We start from the raw sequence: 13,275 nt of genomic DNA, 5'->3' as shown, positions 1-13,275 counted from the left end.
TTCCTCCAGCTCCTTTTTTCTTTCTCAAGATTGCCTTGTCTATTCGGGGTCTTTTGTGTTTTCATACACATTGTGAAATTTTTGTTCTAGTTCTTTGAAAACTGCCATTGGTAGTTTGATAGGGATTGCATTGAATCTGTACATTGCTTTGGGTAGTATAGTCATTTTCACAGTGTTGATTCTTCCAATCCAAGAACATGGTATATCTCTCCATCTGTTTGTATCATCTTTAATTTCTGTCATCAGTGTCTTATAGTTTTATGCATACAGGTCTTTTGTCTCCTTACGTAGGTTTATTCCTAGGTATTTTTTTCTTTTTGTTGCAATGGTAAATGGGAGCGTTTCCTTAATTTCTCTTTCAGATTGTTCATCATTAGTGTATAGGAATGCAAGAGATTTCTGTGCATTAATTTTGTATCCTGCTACTTTACCAAATTCATTGATTAACTCTAGTAGTTTTCTGGTAGCATCTTTAGGATTCTCTATGTACAGTATCATGGTGTATAAATATTTACAATTGTTATATCTTCTTCTTGGATTGATCTCTAGATCATTATGTAGTGCCCTTCTTTGTCTCTTGTATTAGTCTTTATTTTAAAGTCTATTTTGTGTGATATGGGAACTGCTGCTCCAGCTTTCTTCTGATTTCCATTTGCGTGGAATATCTTTTTCCGACCCCTCACTTTCAGCTTGTGTGTGTCCCTAGGTCTGAAGTGGGTCTCTTGTAGACAGCATATATATGAGTCTTGTTTTTGTATCCATTCAGCCAGTCTATGTCTTTTGGTTGGAGCATTTAATCCATTTAAATTTGAGGTAATTATCAATATGTATGTTCCTATTACCATTTTCATAATTGTTTTGGGTTTGTTATTGTAGGTCTTTTCCTTCTCTTGTGTTTGCTGCCTAGAGAAGTTCCTTTAGCATTTGTTGTAAAGCTGGTTTGGTGGTGCTGAATTCTCTTAGCTTTTGCCTGTCTGTAAAGGTTTTAATTTCTCCATGGAATCTTAATGAGATCCTTGCTGGGTAGAGTAATGTTGGTTGTAGGTTTTTCCCTTTCATCACTTTAAATATGTTCTGCCACTCCCTTATGGCTTTAGTTGCTGCTGAAAGATCAGCTGTTAACCTATGGGGATTCCCTTGTATGTTATTTGTTGCTTTTCCCTTGCTGCTTTTAATATTTTTCTTTGTATTTAATTTTTGATAGTTTGATTTTATGTCTTGGTGTGTTTCTCCTTGGATTTATCCTATATGGGACTCTCTGTGCTTCCTGGACTTGATTGACTATTTCCTTTCTTATATTAGGGAAGTTTTCAACTATAATGTCTTCAAATATTTTCTCAGTCTCTTTCTTTTCTCTTCTTTTTCTGGGACTCCTATAATTCGAGTATTGGTGCGTTTAATGTTGTCCCAGAGGTCTCTGAGACTGTTCTCAATTCTTTTCGTTCTTTTTTCTTTATTCTGCTCTGTGGTAGTTACTTCCACTATTTTATCTTCCAGGTCACTTATCCTTTCTTCTGCCTCAGTTATTCTGCTATTGATTCCTTCTAGAGAATTTTTAATTTTGTTTATTGTGTTGTTCATCATTTTTTGGTGTGCTTTATTTCTTCTAGATCCTTGTTAAACGTTTCTTGTATTTTCTCCATTCTATTTCCAAGATTTTGGATCATCTTTACTATCATTACTCTGAATTCTTTTTCAGGTAGACTGCCTATTTCCTCTTCATTTGTTTGGTCTGGTGGGTTTTTACCTTGCTCCTTCATCTTCTGTGTATTTCTCTGTCTTCTCATTTTACTTAACTTACTGTGTTTGGAGTCTCCTTTTCACAGGCTGCAGCTTCATAGTTAACTTTTTTTTTGGTGTCTGCCCCCAGTGGGTAAGGTTGGTTCAGTGGCTTGTGAAGCCTTCCTAGTGTAGGGGACTGGTGCCTGTGTTCTGGTACATGAATCTGGATCTTGTCTTTCTGGTGGGCAGGACTGTGTCCAGTGGTTTGTTTTGGGATGTCTGTGAACTTAGTATGATTTTAGGCAGCATCTCTGCTAATGGGTGGGGTTGTGTTCCTGTCTTGCTACTTGTTTGGCACGTACTACCCCCCCCACCCCCCGCCTTTTATTTTCTCCAAACACTGCTTGGTGACTTAAACTTCCCTTTGGATTGTACTATCTAATATTTAGGGATCTCAACTCAACACTAGGACCAAAGAGCTCCATTTTAACATTTTGTTTGTTGATATATGCATACATTTGACCAAATAAACATGGTGCAACTTTTTCTAACCTATTTACCATCCAAGCACTTAATTCAGTTAAGAAAAAGACCCAAATAATGAAGCCAATCTTTCTACCACCAGGAGTCTCCATCGTGTTATCCTGAATTGATTCCTGAACTTAGTCTCCACCTTCAAGGAATGTCTAATATGGTTTGGCAACTTGGTCTAATAACTGAAATTTCTGGACATGAATAAAAGACAGTATAGAGTTGGGTATCATGAGATTTTCCCCAAAGTACCATTAATAATAAATGCTGTTAATGATCATGGGGATTTATGGTGTTTGAGTAGAACAGTTGCTTCTGGTCATGAACAGAGAAAGCCAGCTGGCCTGCTTCTGGGTGTATGGTACTGGGGGCCTCAGAGCAATTCTGCTCATTGCTCTTGACTTTGTCAGCTGTGTGGTGGACCTGGGGGTCACTGGGCCACATTGTTACAGAGTTCCTGAAGGTCACGAAGAGAAGGCCATGGTGGACTGAGCTGGGATGCAAGGATCTCAGAAGAAACTCAGTGTAACTACCAGAAAGAGCCTCTCTTGATCTGGAAGGCAGGGCGGGGACCCTTGGAGACACGTGGCTTTCAGGGTATCTGCTGGTCAGAACATCTCATCTCACCCTATACTTCTTGAGGCAGGGATATTGTTCCATATTTCAGATAGTAACATACATCTGGTCTATGCTGTATGACACAAAATAACAGGCGAAACATAGAAAAAACCTCTATCTACATGAAGTTAGACAGTAAGTTGGAGTAATTTTAATCAATCAGTCAATCAATTAATTAATTCATGAATTCTCTTCCAATATATTTAAGGAACACCAAATATGTGCCAGGCAGTGAACTAGAGACGTGCAAACTTCTCAAAATCTAGTAGGAAACACAATGCAAAAACAATATGTATAATTCAAAGTGACAAATCCTATAATAGCAGGTTGCTTACCTACTCCCCATGAAGAATTAAATCTAGGTGGTTCAGTTAAGTTTAGATGCATGTACTTGTAAGATAAAAACACATTTAAAAATATTAGGGGAATATGATGTTATCTTTAATGCCAGGCTATTTAATTGTGTCTTGATTTCTAAAAATTTGGAATAGAATATATTTGACTGTGGAAAGGAGTAACATCAGACCTCCTTTGATGTCTATGCTTTGGATCAGAAAGCTTATAAATACATAGCAATAGGGTTTTCTTCTAATATAAAAACAGCTATTTGGCTTCTTTTGCAAAAATGAAAAATTAGTCATAAAAATAAAACCTCTTTTTTCCATTAAAAAACATTGAAGGTCACAATGTATTCCTGTTTTCCTGTCTCTTATTGGGACCCATATTCTCCAAATTCACTGGTTGTGTTTATTGATAGGACATAAATGATAAGACTAAAAGATACGGTTAAAAAAATTGGGTGGTTTGTGGTTGCAACTTTACTGATAATTCTGTACATAAAGGGATTCCAAATTAGGCTGTGGACACATTTGCCATTTGAGTCCCAAGAATTTTGGCTGTATAGTAAAGCATCTTAATACCTGATATTTGACAGTGCTTCAAAATATTTCTTTTTATTTTTGTGAAAGCCGCAGTCCTTTTCCTGTCACGACAGCCAAGATTTTGTCAACAATCTACCACCTATTTACAGAGGTTTAAAATCTGATGATGAGTATTTACTTGTCTGTACGGTGCCTCAGTGGGAGCAGTAGAAGGTGGTTTGTAGCAATGGGTGTGAAAACATTGTAAAATAGTTAAAACTGGCATTTCAATAATTCATTCCCAAAACACACTGGATTCATAAGTGAGTTTCTGTTTTTCAAGTTTACATAGCTTGCTTCTGGTGTTAATGTTCTATTCCACACCTAAGGTACCACTATGCAGAGTTATTTTTTATCCCCAAGGAAACAGTCCTGATTTGCACCCAATGTCAATGATGTTGTGCTAAGCAAACTGTCATTTTGGAATGGTAATAAGCAAGGCTTCAACAACAGCTCTTTAGCTCATCTAAAACCTTCTGGTACCACAACCCTAGGTTTTATCACCCTTTCTGTTACCTTTAATGCATTATTAGCTTATATTTCTGGGGCCCCTGTACTTGTTAACTACTGGGAAAAAAATGGTGGAAGCTGGAGAGAAGAATGTGCACTTCCAACATCATTGCATTTAATCTTTGCAACGACCTTTTGAGGTAGGGATTGTCCCAACTTTATAGATTTCAAAAACTTTAATTTGTCCAAATTCACTCAACCTCTAAATGGTCCAGCTAGTATTCAAACTAAAATACGTGAAAAGATGCGCAGCCACACAGTAAAAAAAAGTGCAAATTAAAACTGGGGGATAGCTTCAAGATGGTGGAAGATTAAGACGTGGAGATCACCTTCCGCCCCACAAATACATCAAAAATACATCTACATGTGGAACAGCTCCTATAGAACACCTACTGAACGCTGGCAGAAGACCTCAGACTTCCCAAAAGGCAAGAAACTCCCCACGTACCTGGGTAGGGCAAAAGAAAAAAGAAAAACCAGAGACAAAAGAATAGGGATGGGACCTGCACTTCTGGGTGGGAGCCTAGAAGGAGGAAAAGCTTCCACACACTAGGAAGCCCCTTCACTGGTGGAGATGGCGGCAGGGGGGAAGCTTCGGAGCCACAGAGGAGAGCGCAGCAACAGGGGTGCAGAGGGCAAAGTGGAGAGATTCCTGCACAGAGGATTGGTGCCAACCAGCACTCACCAGCCTGAGACCCTTGCCTGCTCACCCATGGGGGAGGGTGTGGGCTGGGAGCTGAGGCTCGGGCTTTGGAGGTCAGATCCCAGGGAGAGGACTGGGGTTGGCTGTGTGAACACAGCCTGAAGGGGGCTAGTGCACCACAGCTAGCGGGAAGGAGTCTGGGAAAAAGTCTGGACCTGCCTAAGAGGCAAGAGACCATTGTTACAGGGTGTGTGAGGAGAGGGGATTCAGAGCACCACCTAAATGAGCTCCAGAGATGGGTGTGAGCTGTGGCTATCAGCGTAGACACCAGAGACGGGCATGAGATACTAAGGCTGCTGCTACAACCACCAAAAAGCCTGTGTGCAAGCACAGGTCACTATCCACACCTCCCCACCTGGGAGCCTGTGTAGCCCGCCACTGCCAGGGTCCCGTGATCCAGGGACAACTTCCCCAGGAGAACACACAGAGCACCTCAGGCTGTTGCAACGTCATGCTGGCCTCTGCTGCTGCAGGCTCCCTCCGCATTCTGTACCCCTCCCTCCCATGGTCTGAGTGAGCCAGAGCCCCCTAATCAGCAGCTCCTTTAACCCCGTGCTCTCTGGGCAAAGAATAGACGCCCTCAGGCGATCTACACACAGAGGCAGGACCAAATCCAAAGCTGAACCCCGGGAGCTGTGCAAACAAAGAAGAGAAAGGGAAATCTCTCCCAGCAGCCTCAAGAGCAGTGGATTAAATCTCCACAATCAAATTGATGTACCCTGCATCTCTGGAATACCTGAATATACAACAAATCATCCCAAATTGAGGCAGTGGACTTTGGGAGCAACTGTAGACTTGGGGTTTGCTTTCTGCATCTAATTTTTTCTGGTTTTATGTTTATTTAGTTTAGTATTTAGAGCTTATTATCATTGGTAGATTTGTTTATTGATTAGGTTGCTTTCTTCCTTTTTAAAAAATATTTATATATATTTTTCCTTTTTCTCCTTTTGGGAGGGTGTATGTGTATGCTTCTTTGTGTAATTTTGTCTGTATAGCTTTGCTTTTACCATTTGTCCTAGGGTTCTGTCTCTCCGTTTTTTTTGTTGTTGTTGTTTGTTTTAGTATAGATTTTAGCACTTGTTATCATTGGTTGATTTGTTTTTTGGTTTGCTTGCTCTCTCTTTCTTTTTTTAATTACTTTTTAAGTTTTTAATAATAATTTTTTATTTTTTATTTTAATAACTTTATTTTATTTAATTTATTTTTTTCTTTCTTTGTTTCTTTTTTTTTCTCCCTTTTCTTCTGACCCGTGTGGCTGACAGAGTCTTGGTGCTCCAGCTGGGTGTCAGGCCTGAGCCTCTGAGGCGGGAGAGCTGAGTTCAGGACACTGGTCCACCAGAGACCTCCGGCCCCATGTAATATCAAACAGCGAAAGCTCTCCCAGGGCTCTCCATCTCCAAGCTAAGACCCAGCTCTACTCAACGACCAGCAAACTACAGTGCTGGATACCCTATGTCAAACAAAAAGCAAGACAGGAACACAACACCACCCATCAGCAGAGAGGCTGCCTAAAATCATAATAAGTTCACAGACACCCCAAAACACACCACCGGATGCAGTCCTACCCACCAGAAAGACAAGATCCAGCCTCATCCAGCAGAACACAGGCACGAGTCCCCTCCACCAGGAAGCCTACAAAACCCACAAACCCACCTTACCCACTGGGGGAAGACACCCAAGACAACGGGAACTACAAACCTGCAGCCTGCGAAAAGGAGACCCCAAACACAGTAAGTTAAGCAAAATGAGAAGACAGAGAAATACACAGCAGATGAAGGAGCAAGGTAAAAACCCAGCAGACCAAACAAGTGAAGAGGAAATAGGCAGTCTACCTGAAAAAGAATTCAGAGTAACGATAGTAAAGATGCTCTAAAATCTTGGAGATAGAATGGAAAAAATACAAGAAACATTTAACAAGGACCTAGAAGAACTAAAGAGCAAACAAACAATGATAAACAATGCAATAAAAAATTCTCTAAAAGGAATTAATAGCAGAATAACGGAGGCAGAAGAATGGGTAAGTGACCTGGAAGATAAAATAGTGGAAATAACTACCACAGAGCAGAATAAAGATAAAAGAATGAAAAGAATTGAGGACAGTCTCAGAGACCTCTGGGACAACATTTAACACACCAACATTCAAATTATAGGGGTCCCAGAAGAAGAAGACTAAAAGAAAGGGACTGAGAAAAAATTTGAAGAGATTATAGTTGAAAACTTCCTAATATGGGAAAGGAAATAGTCAATCAAATCCAGGAAGCACAGAGAGTCCCATACAGGATAAATCCAAGGAGAAATATGCCAAGACACATATTAATCAAACTATTAAAATTAAATACAGGGCTTCCCGGTGACGCAGTGGTTGAGAATCTACCTGCTGATGCAGGGGACACGGGTTCAAGCCCTGGTCTGGGAAGATCCCACATGCCACGGAGCAACTAGGCCCGTGAGCCACAGCTGCTGAGCCTGCGCGTCTGGAGCCTGTGCTCCGCAACAAGAGAGGCCGCGATAGTGAGAGACCCACGCACCGCGATGAAGAGTGGCCCCCACTTGCCGTGGCTGGGGAAAGCCCTCGCACAGAAACGAAGACCCAACACAGCCAAAAATAATAAATAAATAAATAAAGAAAGAATCTATCAAGGGACTAAGTTAATTAAAAAAAAAAATTAAATACAAAGAAAAAATATTAAAAGCAGCAAGGGAAAAGCAACAAATGACATACAAGGGAAGCCCCATAAGGTTAACAGCTGATCTTTCAGCAGAAACACTGCAAGCCAGAAGGGAGTGGCAGGACATATTTAAAGTGATGAAAGGGAAAAACCTACAACCAACATTACTCTACCCAGCAAGGATTTCATTCAGATTTGATGGAGAAATTAAAAGCTTTACAGACAAGCAAAAGCTGAGAATTCAGCACCACCAAACCAGCTTTACAACAAATGCTAAAGGAACTTCTCTAGGCAGGAAACACAAGCGAAGGAAAAGACCTACAATAACAAACCCAAAGCAATTAAAAAATGGTAATAGGAACACACATATCGATAACTACCTTAAATGTAAATGGATTAAATGCTCCAACCAAAAGACATAGACTGGCTGAATGGATACAGAAACAAGACCTGTATATATGCTGTCTACAAGAGACCCACTTCAGACCTAGGGACACATACAGACTGAAAGTGAGGGAATGGAAAAAGACATTCCATGCAAATGGAAATCAAAAGAAAGCTGGAGTGGCATTTCTCATATCAGACAAAATAGACTTTAAAATAAAGACTATTACAAGAGATAAAGAAGGACACTACATAATGATCAAGGGATCAATCCAAGAAGAAGATATAACAAGTGTAAATATTTATGCAGCCAACACAGGAGCACCTCAATACATAAGGCAAATGCTAACAGCCATAAAAGGAAAAATTGACAGTAACACAATAATAGTAGGGGACTTTAACACCCCACTTTCACCAAAGGACAGATCAACCAAAATGAAAATAAATAAGGAACCACAAGTTTTAAATGATACATTAAACAAGATGGACTTAATTGATATTTATACGACATTCCATCCAGAAACAACAGAATACACTTTCTTCTCAAGTGCTCATGGACCATTCTCCAGGATAGATCATATCTTGGGTCACAAATCAAGCCTTGGTAAATTTAAGAAAAGTGAAATCATATTAGGTATCTTTTTCAACAACAACACTATGAGAGTAGATTTCAATTACAGCAAAAAATCTGTAAAAAAATGAACACATGGAGGCTAAACAATACACTACTAAATAACCAAGAGATCGCTGAACAAATCAAAAAATACCTAGAAACAAATGACAATGAAAACACGATGACCCAAAACCTATGGGATGCAGCAAAAGAAGTCCTAAAGGGAAGTTTATAGCAATACAATCTTACCTCAAGAAACAAGAAACATCTCAAATAAACAACCTAAGCTTACACCTAAAGCAATTAGAGAAAGAAGAAAAAAAACCCCAAAATTTAGCAGAAGGAAAGAAATAAATGAAAAAGAAATGAAGGAAACAATAGCTAAGATCAATAAAACTAAAAGCTGGTTCTTTGAGAAGAAAAACAAAATTGATAAACCACTAGCCAGACTGATCAAGAAAAAAAGGGAGAAGACTCAAATCAATAGAATTAGAAATGAAAAAGGAGTAGTAACAACTGACCATGCAGAAATAGAAAGGATCATGAGAGATTACTACAAGCAACTATATGCCAGTAAAATGGACAACATGGAGAAATGGACAAATTCTTAGAAAAGCACAACATTCCGAGCCTCAACCAGGAAGAAATAGAAAATATAAACAGACCAATCACAAGCACCAAAACTGAAACTGTGATTAACAATCTTCCCACAAACAAAAGCCCAGGACCAGAAGGATTCACAGGAGAATTCTATCAAACATTTAGAGAAGAGCTAACACCTATCCTTCTCAAACTCTTCCAAAATATAGCAGAAGGAGGAACACTCCCAAACACATTCTACGACGCCACCAACACCCTGATACCAAAACCAGACAAAGATGTCACAAAGAAAGAAAACTACAGACCAATATCACTGATGAACAGAGATGCAAAAATCCTCAACAAAATACTAGCAAACAGAATCCAGCAGCACTTTAAAAGGATCATACACCGTGGTCAAGAGGGGTTTATCCCAGGAATGCAAAGATTCTTCAATATACGCAAATCAATCAATGTGATACACCATATTAACAAATTGAAGGAGAAAAACCATATGATCATCTCAATAGATGCTGAAAAAGCTTTTGACAAAATTTAACACCCATTTATGATAAAAACTGTCCAGAAAGTAGGCATACAGGGAACTTACCTCAACATAATAAAGGCCGTATATGACAGACCCACACCCAGCATCGTTCTCATTGGTGGAAAACTGAAACCATTTCCACTAAGATCAGGAGCAAGACAAGGTTGCCCACTCTCACCACTATTATTCAACATAGTTTTGGAAGTTTTAGCCATAGCAATCAGAGAAGAAAAAGAAATAAAAGGAATCCAAATCGGAAAAGAAGAAGTAAAGCTGTCACCGTTTGTAGATGACATGATACTATACATAGAGAATCCTAAAGATGCTACCAGAAAACTACTAGAGCTAATCAATGAATTTGATAAAGTAGCAGGATATAAAATTAATCCACAGAAATCTCTTGCATTCCTACACACTAATGATGAACAATCTGACTGAGAAATTAAGGAAACACTCCCATTTACCATTGCAACAAAAAGAATAAAATACCTAAGAATAAACCTACTTAGGGAGACAAAAGACCTGTATGCAGAAAACTATAAGACACTGATGAAATAAATTAAAGGTGATACAAACAGATGGAGAGATATACCATATTCTTGGATTTGAAGAATCAACATTGTGAAAATGACTATACTACCCAAAGCAATCTACAGATTTAATGCAATCCCTATCAAACTACCAATGGCATTTTTTCCAGAACTAGAACAAAAAAATTTCACAATTTGTATGGAAACAGAAAAGATCCTGAATAGCTAAAACAATCTTGAGATAGAAAAATGGAGCTGGAGGAATCAGGCGCCTGGACTTCAGTCTATACGACAAAGCCACAGTTGTCATGACAGTATGGTACTGGCACAAAATCAGAAACATAGATCAATGGAACAGGATAGAAAGCCCAGAGATAAACCCACACACATATGGTCACCTTATCTTTGATAAAGGAGGCAAGAATATACAATGGAGAAAAGACAGCCTCTTCAATAAGTGGTGCTGGGAAAACTGTACAGCTACATGTAAAATAATGAAATTAGAACGCTCCCTAACACCATACATAAAAATAAACTCAAAATGGATTAAAGACCTAAATGTAAGGCTAGACACTATAAAACTCTTAGAGGAAAACATAGGCAGAACACTCTATGACATAAATCACAGCAAGATCCTTTTTGACCCACCTCATAGAGAAATGGAAATAAAAACAAAAATAAACAAATGGAACCTACTGAAACTTAAAAGGTATTGCACAGCAAAGGAAACCATAAACAAGACGAAAAGACAACCCTCAGAATGGGAGAAAATATTTGCTAATGAAGCAACTGACAAAGGATTAATCTCCAAAATATACAGGTAGCTCATGCAGCTCAGTATCAAAAAAACAAACAACCCAATCCAAAAACGGGCAGAACATCTAAACAGACATTTCTCCAAAGAAGATATACAGATTGCCAACAAACACATGAAAGGATGCTCAACATCACTAATCCTTAGAGAAATGCAAATCAAAACTACAATGTGATATCACCTCACACCGGTCAGAATGGCATCATCAAAAAATCTACAAACAATAAATGCTGGAGAGCGTGTGGCGAACAGGGAACCCTCTTGCACTGTTGGTGGGAATGTAAATTGATACAGCCACTATGGAGAACAGTATGGAGGTTCCTTAAAAAACTAAAAATAGAACTACAATATGACCCAGCAATCCCACTACTGGGCATATACCCTGAGAAAACCATAACTCAAAAAGAGTCGTGTACCACAATGTGCATTGCAGCTCTATTTACAATAGCCAAGACATGGAAGCAACCTAAGTGTCCATCGACAGACGAATGGATAAAGAAGATGTGACACATATATACAATGGAATATTACTCAGCCATTAAAGGACCGAATTGAGTTGTTTGTAGTGAGGTGGATAGTCCTAGAGACTGTCATACAGCGTGAAGGAAGTCAGAATGAGAAAAATAAATAGTGTATGCTATCACATATATATGGAATCTAAAAAACAAAAATGGTCCTGAAGAACCTAGTGGCAGGACAGGAATAAAGATGCAGAGATAGAGAATGGACTTGTGGACACGGGGATGGGGAAGGGTAGGCTGGGACGAAGTGAGAGAGTGGCATGGACATATAAACACTCCCAATGTAAAATAGATAGCTAGTGGGAAGCAGCCACATAGCACAGGGAGATCAGCTTGGCGCTTTGTGTCCACCTAGAGGAGTGGGATAGGGAGGGTGGGAGGGAGACACAAGATGGAGGAGATATGGGGATATTTGTTTATGTATAGCTGATTCACTTTATTATACAGCAGAAACTAACAGACCATTGTAAAGCAATTATACTCCAATAAAGATGGTTAAAAAAAAAAACTGCATGGAGATACTATTTTGAGAAACATCAAGAAGTTCAAAGATCCACCATATTAGTGAGGGTGTGAGAGTTCAAATTGTACAGCCACGATAGAGGGCATTTAGGCAACATCTAGTAAAATGAATATTGCGCACATTAATCCTATGAGAATTGACTTATGTACAAGGTTACTAATTATAGCATTGTTGATAATTTCAAAAGTTTGGGGACAAACTTAATTGCCATGAATGGGGAACTGGCGAAATAAATTATGATTCTTCCACACAATGGAATACTACGCAGCCGTAAAGAATGAGGGAGATGTTTATGCAGCAAAGTAGAAAGATATATTGTTAATGAAAACAAGAAACATGGCGCAAAACAGGGCATATGTTACTATTTTTAGAAAAGGATGCGGAAGAGTGTGTGTGTGTGTGTGTGTGTGTGTGTGTGTGTGTGTGTGTGTATTCTATATGCATGGAATATCTTTGGAAGGAACCTTTTAAATTTATTTTATTTTATTTATTTTTGGTTGTGTTGGGTCTTTGTTGCTCTGCCCGGGCTTTCTCTAGCTGCGGCGAGCAGGGGCTGCTCTTCGTTGTGGTGTGCGGGCTTCTCCTTGTGGTGGCTTCTCTTGTTGTGGAGCACGGGCTCCAGTAAATGTGGCATGCGGGCTCAGTAGTTGTGGCTCACGGGCCCCAGAGCGCAGGCTCAGTAGTTGTGGCTCACGGGCTTAGATGCCCCGTGGCATGTGGGATCTTCCTGGACCAGGGCTTGAACCCGTGTCCCCTGCATTGGCAGGCGGATCCTCAACCACTGCGCCACCAGGGAAGCCCTGGAAGGAACCTTTTAAAAACTGTAACATCTGTTGCCTCTGGAAAGGGGAAATTGGTGGGCGGCAGGCAGAGGTGGGAGGAGAGTCTGTCAGTATGGCTTTGGAAATATCTTTTGAGGATTAAAATACAAACATCATGATATACTTAAAGGTAAATAAAAAAAAATTTTAAATGAGATAATATCTATAAAGCACATGATAGTTGCTCAATGAACAGCCATCAGGCTTTACCTTAGGCCTCTGGTGAGATATCAATAAAGAAATCAACTCTAGAGAAAGGATGTTTTGGGA

Source organism: Balaenoptera ricei, chromosome 12 (assembly GCF_028023285.1).
Source record: "Balaenoptera ricei isolate mBalRic1 chromosome 12, mBalRic1.hap2, whole genome shotgun sequence".
Classification (NCBI taxonomy): domain Eukaryota; kingdom Metazoa; phylum Chordata; class Mammalia; order Artiodactyla; family Balaenopteridae; genus Balaenoptera; species Balaenoptera ricei.
This window is presented reverse-complemented; position numbering follows the sequence as displayed.